This window comes from Zootoca vivipara, chromosome 8 (genome assembly GCF_963506605.1).
Source record: "Zootoca vivipara chromosome 8, rZooViv1.1, whole genome shotgun sequence".
In the NCBI taxonomy this organism is placed as follows: domain Eukaryota; kingdom Metazoa; phylum Chordata; class Lepidosauria; order Squamata; family Lacertidae; genus Zootoca; species Zootoca vivipara.
Genome location: NC_083283.1, coordinates 80642129 through 80653219, shown reverse-complemented (window position 1 = coordinate 80653219; position 11091 = coordinate 80642129). Strand labels below are relative to the sequence as shown.

General features: G+C 47.7%; 1 long non-coding RNA gene across 2 annotated transcripts; it reads right to left on the bottom strand.

Annotated features, from left to right (window-relative positions):
* Positions 1 to 469: 469 nt before the first annotated feature.
* LOC132592591 (uncharacterized) lies at positions 470 to 4534 on the bottom strand. 2 transcript variants are annotated; one of them, XR_009558097.1, is made up of 3 exons: positions 4458 to 4534; positions 3270 to 3457; positions 470 to 2144 (listed from the first exon to the last, which is right to left on the bottom strand). It is a non-coding gene; the product is annotated as an uncharacterized LOC132592591 (long non-coding RNA). The 2 variants fall into 2 exon arrangements; XR_009558096.1 differs by lacking the exon at positions 4458 to 4534 and adding an exon at positions 4048 to 4389.
* Positions 4535 to 11091: the final 6557 nt, after the last annotated feature.

Genomic DNA, 11091 nt, shown 5'->3' with positions numbered 1-11091 from the left:
GGCCCTCCTCCACTCAGTGCCCCCGTTCCTCTCCCCAAATGTGCAAAATCGATAATCTCTGAAAGTTCTTGACCAATTGAATTGGCTACAGACTATCTGTGACATCACAAAAGAACATGGCAACCTACTGAATATAAATGTGGGCGGGGTTCTGGATCCTGCCCCTTCAGCTCCGGGACCCGCCGGGGGAACTGGAACCGGCCAGGACCTCCCCAAAATTTGCATGGGGTATGCGAGGGGGAGAGGGAGGGGTCGGGGTGGCGGGTGCCGTCATGAGGGAGGAAGGAGAGAGGGTTGTCGTGATGTCATGCGGCTGGGGTGGGGAATGGGGGCGCTGAGTGGAGGAGGCCCATGGCTTTGGGGAGAATGAATGGGTTGGGACGGGGTGGGGGAATACGCGTGGGTGGGGGAGTCGTGGGTTGGGACGGGGTGGGGGGAATTTTCAAGAATACGCGTGTGGGGGGGGGAGTCACAGGGACCGAGCCACAGCAACGCGTGGCTGGGTACAGTTACATCCAGGCACCTGCTTTGAATGGAGCACGGAGAACTATCTTATCTAGTGCACGCTTGAACTCCGGAGCCTTGCCAAGACTTCTTCCCTGCCTTCAAAGAAGTTAGGAGAGGCGATGGGATTATTGCGAGGGGGGAAGATGCCTTTAGCCCGATGGGCGTTAAGTGTCGTCGTCCTATGCAAGGTTGCCTTTGGCCTCTACTTTCCCCGGAGGGAATATCATGAGACTCTCTACCCAGCGGAACCCCCCTGCTACAGGTCCATGCCTTGAAAGATTCGGAGGAGGAGGATACATACTTTTGGCTGTGCCCACAACTCCACACCCCACGAGCTGGAAGTAAAGACAATCTCTGGTTTCAAATCCAAGAGAAAACTGGACTTCTTTTCCTCAATAAGAAGTTCCACCCTGTGGATTATTGATTCCAGGTGGAGGATGGATTTGTCTTAGGCAAAACCTGCAAGTTAAGGAGTCAACGCAGAGCAGCATCTGCTTTCTATTCTGCAGCATCTCCTGCTAATCCACAATGACTATGAAGCCAGGTAAAGAGGGGAAACTGCTCTTGATTCACAAAAGGTGGTTTTGGCAGTATGTGGATGGCAGTGAACCAGCCCCCTCCCAAAAAAGTTTGCTGACCCCTGTTTTAAGATTAACCATGAGAAAAGGGAAATATTAATATTTTCAACCGATATTAACAGCAAATAGCAACAAATAGTGATTGTTGCTAAGGGGAAAGCAAAACCTACAATTGGGGCCAATCTGTTTGCAGGCCAATTGCTTCCCGGTTCGAAAAACAGCAACCATTATAGAACCACAGCAGGGCTCACAAACACAGTACCCTAGGAAGCAAAAGGTTAACCTACAAAACCCACGGTATTACTGAATAGGGTGGGAGAGGGATGTTCTTCAGGCAACTGGGATTGGGCACAGCCAGCCTTTATAGGCTGGGGGCAGACCGGAGTGAAGCCCCACCCACTTAGCCTGGCTGTATTGGTCAGAAATCAAATAAATGGATGGTGGGAAAGCCTGCCAATCCAATTTCCCAGCTGCCAGCCGCAGCCGGTGTCTGGGTAAGCTGCCATTCTCTCTGGTCACCTCCTTGTTAGTATTTCGTGGGAGGGATTCAAGTGTGCACAGGAGATTTAGGTTGGTGCAGTTAAAGTGGATTAAGGTGCTCGGTCATTAAGATTGCTCGATAAGGTCCAGATATAATCTAACTTCTGCATAAGCTTTGTGCAAGCATATCAAGATGAATGCCCAATAAGTGGTTTGTCAGGCGGAGCTCACTGATCCCTACTCAAGTTGTTAACTGTGCCTCCTGTCTAAGAACAATCTTCATCTGCTCTTCTTTTTTTCATATACAGTATGACCATGCCCACTCTGTGGCTCCTTGGTCTGTTGATGAGGCCCACCAACTCTTGATTCCGGGTGTAGTTTGGATTTGGCTTAGGCATTGGATGGCTGGAGGAGGGCTGGCACATGATAGAGTTGAGCCTAGGATTACTGAATCCGCCCCAAGACACATGTCTATATGGATGACTATGCCTTCTGTCAAAGAACAATCTTCATCTGCTCTTCTCTTTAAATAGATGCCATGTCCATGTCTTTTCCTGTTTGCCATAATGTGCACCAATGCTGAGGGAAGAAAGAAATCTGACCATTATTACTGAGAAGTTTTGATAGGAATGGATGATAATTATTAAGGTGGTTCATAAAAATGTTTTCTTTTTTAAATGCCTGCTCCAAAAGTCTTATCTTACTACAATAGGGATTATATAGCTATGTCTAAACTTTCATGCATATCAGTTAATAACTTTACCTCCTCCACCGAATTGAAAACTCAGCCTTCGCGACATAGGAAAACGGCCAAGTAAACAGCTGTTTTCGTCACTTTATGACCAATTCAGCTTTATTTTACGGTATTATTACTTCTTGCATTTATTCACCATTTTCTAGATAAAATGTCATAAGGTGTCATAAAAAGGATACAAGTACAGAAGTTTAAAACAAATATTAAAAATAAAAATAAACTAGAAGTGTTCATTCTGCAATACTATAGAAAGGATAAATCCTATGCCACACTACTAAGAGATGAACACCACAACCGGCTATACGATATGGTCCCAATTAGGGATCAAATGCTTAGGTGAACAGGAACATTTCCCCCTGGCACCTAAAAGTTGAAAATGGTGGTGCCATGTGCACCTCGCCGAAGACAGCATTCCACAAATGGGGAGTCACCAGTGAAAAGTCCCATTTTCAGGTTGCCACCATCCACACTACCCTCAGAGAGGGCCCATTAAGAAGGGCCTCGGGTGAGAAACGCAGGCAGGTGGCTCTGGAAGGCCCCACTCTGCTCCGTAGGGGATGGAATCATTCCAGCGGCATCAGCACTGAGGGCTGGGCTGGCATCCCTCCGCCCAGTGCGCGTGCACCCTCCCCCCACCTGGCACATGCACACACGCGCCCTGGATGCCAGCAACCGACGCTATGCCACTGCCTTCTTCTGTTCTTTTTAATTTTTAAAAAGTTATTCTCCATATCCTGTGTACAGGTACATCACAGACATCCAGTGCAGGTAAGTTATGCAATGAGCATACAAAGGAAAATACACCTTTCCCCCCCAGCTTAGTAGCTATTGTCTATTTTATTGCATTGCATCTGTATTGTAAGCCTACTAACCCAAGTTCTCAGGGAGGACTTGATGGTAATCATTCCGAAAGGCCAGTTTAAGAATGAAAGAAACCTCTTAGCACTTACCACAGTATCTGAGAGCAGCTTATAAGGCATGCCCTCGCTGCCCAGTTGTCTTTCTGTAGATGACTAATCTTCTCTACTAAGTAGACTGGAGGTTTTTGTTGTTTATTTGATAAATCAGGTGCTCAAGATTAGCCGAGTCTTTCAAATGCTCAATTCCATAGCTGGCATTCTCAAACTGCAGCAGCCCTCTGGAAAAAATAGAAAGCACAAGCCAAGGTTCAAGGAGACTATAGGAAAAGTGAGCTTAATTAACCTCAAACTCGTCGTGGGATGCTAAGAGTGTCTTTCATTACTCCCTTTTCGCTCTGAGCACACGATACCCCAGCTCACACGCAGTGGCTTCCTGACCGCTCCCAGAGTCAAAACAAACTCCCATTCCGTACCTTGCACCTCACCTCCACTTCTTGGAGCTCATGCCCCAAGAAAATCCCGCCCATGACTTTTGCCTCACCTTGAACACCCTCAGCCCCTTGAACACATCCTGCTCCACCCTTGGAGCCAACCTTGGCTGCCATTTGATGATGCTGACCCTCTCTCTCCCTTTGAAAACCAAGGGCTTAGCAACACATCTTTGGTCCCACTCTTTCAGGCAGAGGTCTTTGTGTTCCATGGGGGGATTCTTCCCTCGGGACTGAGCTGGAAGCTGCAGTTAGGGCAGAATTCTGCAGCGCGATTGCTGACAGGAGGGAGGCCTGATCAGCATGGAGTGCCTGCGCTCAAAGAGATCGGCACTGGCCAAGATCAGGGTAAAGCCCTTAACAAATAGGGACCCGTTTACCTGCAAGACCTGCCCCACTTGTGCCAAGGGGGACGCTTTGGCGGGAGAAGTTGGGGCCACGTGTTGCTCAGCGCCCGATCGTTTCGTGTGGCAGCAGCACCTGCTCTTGGGAACTCACGGTTGAAAAAGGTTGCTGACCCCCCCCTGGCGTGGAGGGTTTTTTAAACAATCAGGCAGCGTGTTCCTTTTATGATAGACAGCTAGGTGCTCTCGGGCCTTTCTCAACTACAACTCCCATCTGGACTACAACTCCCACCATCCCCTAGCTAGCAGGCCCAGAGGGCAGGGATGATGGAAGTTGTAGTCCGACAGCGCCCGACAAACTTGGGCTTGTCCCACGCATAAAGGTCGTGGCAGAACCGCTTGCAGTCCGGGTCCCTAAGCGCAGGAGGGAGCGCGCCCTCACTCACCGAGGCCCGCGACGAAGGGGAACAGCGCCGCCGCTAACAGCTTCAGGGCGACGCGGCTGCCCAGCGCTTCTTCGCTTCGCTGTGCCCGCGCGCGCGCGCCCGCTCTAACGGTCCCGCCTGGAACGGAGACCCGCGCGGCGGCTGCCGAGCTTCGCGCGCGCCCCAAGGCCGGGGTGTGGGCGGGTTACTTGGCGAGGAGGGCTAGGGATCCTCCGGGTCAGAGGACGAAGCGACGGGGCCCAGCTGGCCTTTGACATTCCTTCCCCTCGCTCGCTCACGCGCGTGCACACACACACACACACATACGGGTCTTTTCTGCCAACCCCAACCTGCAAAAATGCGGGCCCATGTCAAAAGACGCCAGGTGACCGCCCGACACGCGTCTACTTCCTTGACTCGAGTTCCGTCCGTGGGGTTGACTCCCGTGCCCATAAAGGGCAGCTAAATAGTGGCATTTCAGTATTTTATTGTTGTAAACCACCCCCCAAGAACTTTTGTCATTGCACGTCGTATAAATATTCTTAATAAAAACCAACTCGGAACAGCATCCCGACGGAGGGAAGCACCACGCACACAAGACAGACAGACAGATATTCACATTTAGACCAAATAGATACATTCCTATTGAGGAAGACTACGACGCCCAGCCCCCCCCCCCCGTGCCAAGTGCTGAAGAGCAACGTCCAGACCTTCTCTATTCGCCCTTCTTGCGATTGTCTTTAAACCAAGCAGCACTGCAAAGCCTGTCACATACTCCTCAGTAATGAGGCGCACTCCCACATCCCCAATTTAAAATAAAGGTTAACTCGGCACATTTGAGTTCAGCTCCCTGTTACTGTACGTGCAAATGGCACCATTGCTGATAAATTTACCAATGAAGTGTTTTGAGCACACAAGAAATGGCGAGCCTTTTCCCAAAGTCCTCTAAGACTCCCTGCCCATCATTTGGCTGAAACCTAGCAAGAGTGCCAAAATTCTACACAAGGGAATTTACTTGTGCACTGTATTCGAAACCAGTGCCAGGACCCTGTCCACTACTGGCCAGTCCACCAATTACATGCTCTCCATTAAGCTCACTTCTGATTTGCTCCAGAAGCCCAGGAAAAATAGCTGCACTTTGCCAGCTCATCAATGGTTGGTGTCACATGCCTCCGCTTTCAAATGTAAAAGCGTGGCTACAACCATCACCCCTTTGAAAATAAAAGCTGTGGTCTACCGGTAAACCACAGAGCCTAGGGCTTGCCAATCAGAAGGTTGGTGGTTCGAATCCCCGCGACAGGTGAGCTCCCGTTGCTCGGTCCCAGCTCCTGCCCACCTAGCAGTTCGAAAGCACGTCAAAGTGCAAGTAGATAAATAGGTAACGCTCCGGGGGGAAGGTAAACGGCGTTTCCGTGCGCTGCTCTGGTTCGCCAGAAGCGGCATAGTCGTGCTGGCCACATGACCCGGAAGCTGTCTGTGGACAAACGCCGGTTCCCTCGGCATATAGAGCAAGATGAGTGTGCAACCTCAGAGTCGTACACGGCTGGACCTAACGGTTAAGGGTTCCTTACCTTTAAGGTTGGGGCTACAACCATAAATCCTTTGAAAATAAAGAAGTCTCAGGCAACAACCATCGCCCCTTTGAAAATAAAGAAGTTTCAGGCAACAACCATTGCCCCTTTGAAAATAAAGAAGTCTTGGGCTACAACCATTGCCCCTTTGAAAATAAAGAAGTCTTGGGCTACAACCATCGCCCCTTCAAAAAGAAATAAACCTTAAGGCAGGGGTCAGCAAACCTTTTCAGCAGGGGGCCGGTCCACTGTCCCTCAGACTTTGGGGGGGGGGCAGACTATATTTTGGGGAAAAAATATGAACGAATTCCTATGCCCCACAAATAACCCAGAGATGCATTTTAAATAAAAGGACACATTCTACTCATGTAAAAACATGCTGATTCCCAGACTGTCTGCGGGCCGGATTTAGAAGGCGATTGGGCCGCATCTGGCCCCCGGGCCTTAGTTTGGGGACCCTGCCTTAAGGCTTGAGCAACTTGTTTGATTTCACATTCATTCTGATTTGTTTCCAATGCAGGATGTTGCACTCCAGTCCCTTCTAGCGCAATGATTCTTTGACTCTGTGACTTCATAATCCACCCATTCCTGTGTCAGGTCTCCCTTCCCCTCTCTGCCCCATCTCCTTGTGGTTCCAGGCCCCATCTGGACCATACAGTACATTTAAAGCACAGTCATGACTCCCCCTCTAAAATCCTGGGAACTGGAGTTTATTAAGGGTGCTGAGAGGTTAGTTCCTCTTCCTTGGGAACCATAGCTGCCAAGTTCTCCCTTTTTTAAAGGGAAATTCCCTTATGCTGAATAGGCTTCCTTGTGAGAAAAGGGAAAACTTGGCAGCTATGGGGAACCCTGCGACTTGCAGCTCTGTGAGGGGAACACAGCTGTTAGATCTGGGGCATATATTGACTGATCATGAAGTTTATTTAAGTCTGCCACCTTCATCTTTATTTTTGCTTTTTTTTGGCTTTATGTTGCTGTTTGATTAGTCAGGATTCACACACACACACAAACATTTTTTGTTTATGAAATATACTCGGAGTCGAGAGTGAATTTCATGCTCTTTATTCAGCTCGTAGTCATCAAGGAGAAGAAGAGAAGAATGCCCTTTTCCCAAAACCATCTGCTTATATACATTATTTACACAATGGGCCTTGCGTGATTGGCTACTTCAGGGCTACACCTGTGGGCCAATCAGTTTGTGGATTGACTTCTGCCAGCAGCCTGATTGGCTGCTCCTGCAGGCCAATCAGGTTGCGGTTTCACTTCTGCCAGCTGCCTGATTGGCTGCTCCTGCAGGCCAATCAGGTTGCAGATTCACTTCCACCTGGAGTTGGATTGGGTGGCTCCTGCAGACCAATCAGACTGCTGATTCTGGATCCTATTGTTCTATGATTCAGCTCAGTACATAACAGTTTATTTTGTAAATAAGCAGCATAGAAAGCAGTAGGCATAGAAAGCAGTAGGCTAGATAAGGAACAACTTCAAAGGGGAAAGCTATTATTCTAGTCAGTTGGACAGGAAGAAATGACTGAATTGGGTGTAGAAGAAAGAAGAGGATGAGTCAAGGATGACACATGGGCTGCATGTCTGAATAATCGTATCTTGAGCAGCAAGGAAGACGTGCTGAATGATGGAAAGACACATGGTAGAGCATCTGCTTCCAGGGAAATTGTCTTGTGCCAAGGTTGAAAAACTTGGAACGAGGTCTGCTTGGTTTGCCAGTTCTATAGGAAGGCTGCCTTTGACCAGGTTAGAATGTATCTCTGCCTAACCCACTGTTACCTACTTTGACAGGCAGCAACTCTCCAAATGGGGGCTTCTCTCTTATCACCTGCAGATTGACCCTGGGGACCTTCTGCATGCAAAGCTATGGTGAGCGATGGTGTTCCCCAAATATCAGAGGGCATATGGACTTGCCTAAAAACAAAGGCTGATGGACTTGATGGATAAGGCAATCAATGGCTGCTAGCCATGATGGCTGCGCTCTGCTCCAAGCTGCAAGAGGCAGTCTGCCCCTCAATGCCAGCTGATGGGAATCACAAGTGGGGAGGATGCTGTGCCAATAGCCTATAATTTTGTGCACAGATGAACTATGGAAGACACTGCATTGTCAACCGTTCAGTTTCATTGGCTGATTCCTTGGCTCTAGTATGATGAGAGGAAAGAAAGGTTTGCCCACGTCCATTTTCTCCTCGTGATGCATAATTGTATGCCCTTCTATTCTGTCCTCTCTTTTTTGCTAAGGTAAAAAGCCCCAAATGCTGTAACCTTTACTCATGGGGAAAAAACATCAACAAAGGGAGACAGTGCACTTAAGTGTGGGTGTGGGAGGCACAAAGCATACAGTGTGGGGAGACCAGCATTGCCCCTCTAAGGAGAGGGGAAACCCCACTGCTTCTCCTTTTAGGTATGCACTTTCTGCTGGGCTATGCCTTCCAGTCTTCTCCCATGGAAGCTTTAATTAACCTGTTTTCTGCTCATGCAGGGTCTTTTCTCAAAGAAGCGCAAAATGCTTTGAAACGATTGCTACAAAGGGGATTGTAGGTACAGTATAACAACCAGATTTTCAAAGAACAGCAATTTCGAGATGCCCTGATCCCATTTCAAAAGTTGAAAAGGTGTATATTGTTGGGGCTCAGTTTTTTTGTTGCTCTTTTTTAAAACCAAGTTGCATTTTCCCAGGAGTCAACTGGTTTGGATGCTGTTTAATTTATGACTGTTGAAGAGAGACCCTTTTCTGATTGCCTGGGGCCATCTAGTGAGCTGCTTGCAGAACTGGGTGTTCCACCCCTGAGCTTTTGCCATAACCAAACTAGGCCACACAATACCTTATCGCACCAGCTCACTTGCCTTATGTACATGCTTCACAGTATTCAAGCTTTTAGTTCCTTTAAGCCCAGAACCCAAAAGATGGAGAATCAAAGGGGGGGGGAACCCTGTCTGCACATCCACCTGTGGTTAATGAACAACATAAAGTAGTACATCTGGTTGCGAACGGGATCCGTTCCGGAGGCCCGTTCACAACATGAAAAGGCCGCATCCTGAAGCGCTGCGTCTGCACACCCGTGTGACACAATTCGGCGCTTCTGCGCACGTGCCGAACCCGAAAGTAACCCGTTCCGGGACGTCCAGGTTTGGCGCGTCCGTAACCTGAAAAGATGTAACCCTTAGCGGACGTAACATGAGGTATGACTGTATATCTCAAGCAGTGAATGGGTTGGACACATTTTAGAGGACATGTGCAATGACTGAAGCTATACATTCTGGGGAAGAGTAATTCAGGCCTCTTACAATGAGGTTTCCACAAACACCACACAAGAAACAATTCAGCCTTAACAGAGATAAAAGAACAGGGCCTTGCTATTCTGCTTTGTAGAATTCTCTAAAGGGATAAACAAGCACCTAAATTGTGCTTTCAAGACATCTGCAAGAAAAAGGTTTCTTACTTGAGCCAGACCCTGTTGACACAAGTTGCTACCAAGAGCACAAAACACTTGGAGAAGTGTTCATAAGCTGCTGTTCCCCACATCAGCCCATTCAAATGAAACAGCTCAGGCTGACCTGTGTTACTCCTGTGGCAGCCAGAGACACCACTTGTCCTGATAACCTTAGGTGGATTATCCCATGCTTTGTCTGGAGTTTTTGCTTATGAGTTTCGCAATGGGCCGGTATCATCTCCTGACATGGAACAGTAGGCTCTTATTAGCAAGGCTAATTTTGACTCAAACACAAATCTAGATTAGACCTTCAGCTATAAAAGAGGGGAATCTCCAGTCTTCCAGATGTTGTTAGGCTCTTAACTCCCATAATCCCTGACCATCAACTATGCTCTCTGAGCCTGATGGGAGCTGGAGTCCAACAACATCTGGAGGGCCACAGGATCTGTATCTCTGCTTTAAAACTATCACTGGCATTTAATGAGAATCAGGTGTAGCCCTAGGAAAGTTAATAACCTGTCCCTATTTGAAATGATGTTTGGAGCCCCTCCATGGGTATTGGCTCTAGAATACAAAGGGAATATAGATTGGGTGGTTGGGGATCAGCCTATCCAAAAACATGTTATCTCTTATTTCTCTTTACAAATACGTGGCGCCATTCTAGCGCCTTCCCTTGGAAAATCCTAAAGCAGGAGACAAGAGCAGTGAAAACGAACCAGTGTGATTGGTGGATCCACCAGAGATACCTAGAACCTTGCAGATGCAGAACATCAATTACAAGCTCTGATACCCCAGGTGTGGCTACTCTAGAGGCCAGCACACCTGCGGAACAAGAACTAATCAAGGGGTGGACTGGGGAGAGGGATTTTTGACGGAGTAAATGAGTACATGGAGCTCTCCAGTGAATTGTTTATAATAATCATAGTGATTTTAATTATAGGAGGAATAGTGATAATATGGTTTATGACTAAGCATATTATATGGGCTACAAAGAGATCTGTAATGTATTACAAAGAGGATAAAACCCAAAATTTGAATGACCAGGACTACTGCAGTGTTGGCTTGTTTCAGTTTATTATAAATAATAAGAGGGTGGAGGTTAAATAATTATCAACAATTAGCAGACGTCTGCAGCCCTAAGTAAACGCAAGCAGCTGATCTGATGTCGCAATTAAATAGTTCTCAGTCTCTCTTTTGTTGTTTAATGCTATGTTATTAACCGAAGCATCCATTTCTTTTTGCATTCTGCTAGCACCCGGTGCTTAATGGGTGACTTATGTGCAGAAGAATGCTGGGTGCTAAATTGTTCTAAATAGGCTTTTTGCAAAGTCCTCCTGAGGACATACGCATTTCTTGCTGCATATTAAGCATGTGGCTTGTCTACTATGAGGTTCTGAGCAAGCAGCCAAGTTAACTCCTGAGTTGCACTCAGCTTTGCATCTATTTGCTGATCCTGGTGTTGTGCTTTCTGCAACACACACACACAAATATATATTTGCGTGCTTGTGCACACAGTAAGGATGTCTCAGCCACAGATTGCTGGGTTTGTTCACACAGACCATCCATGGGGGTCATGGAACAGCCACTTTAAATCTGACTGGATCTAGATCAGCTATAATATTTTCAGTTAGCTAAGTTCCCACATCC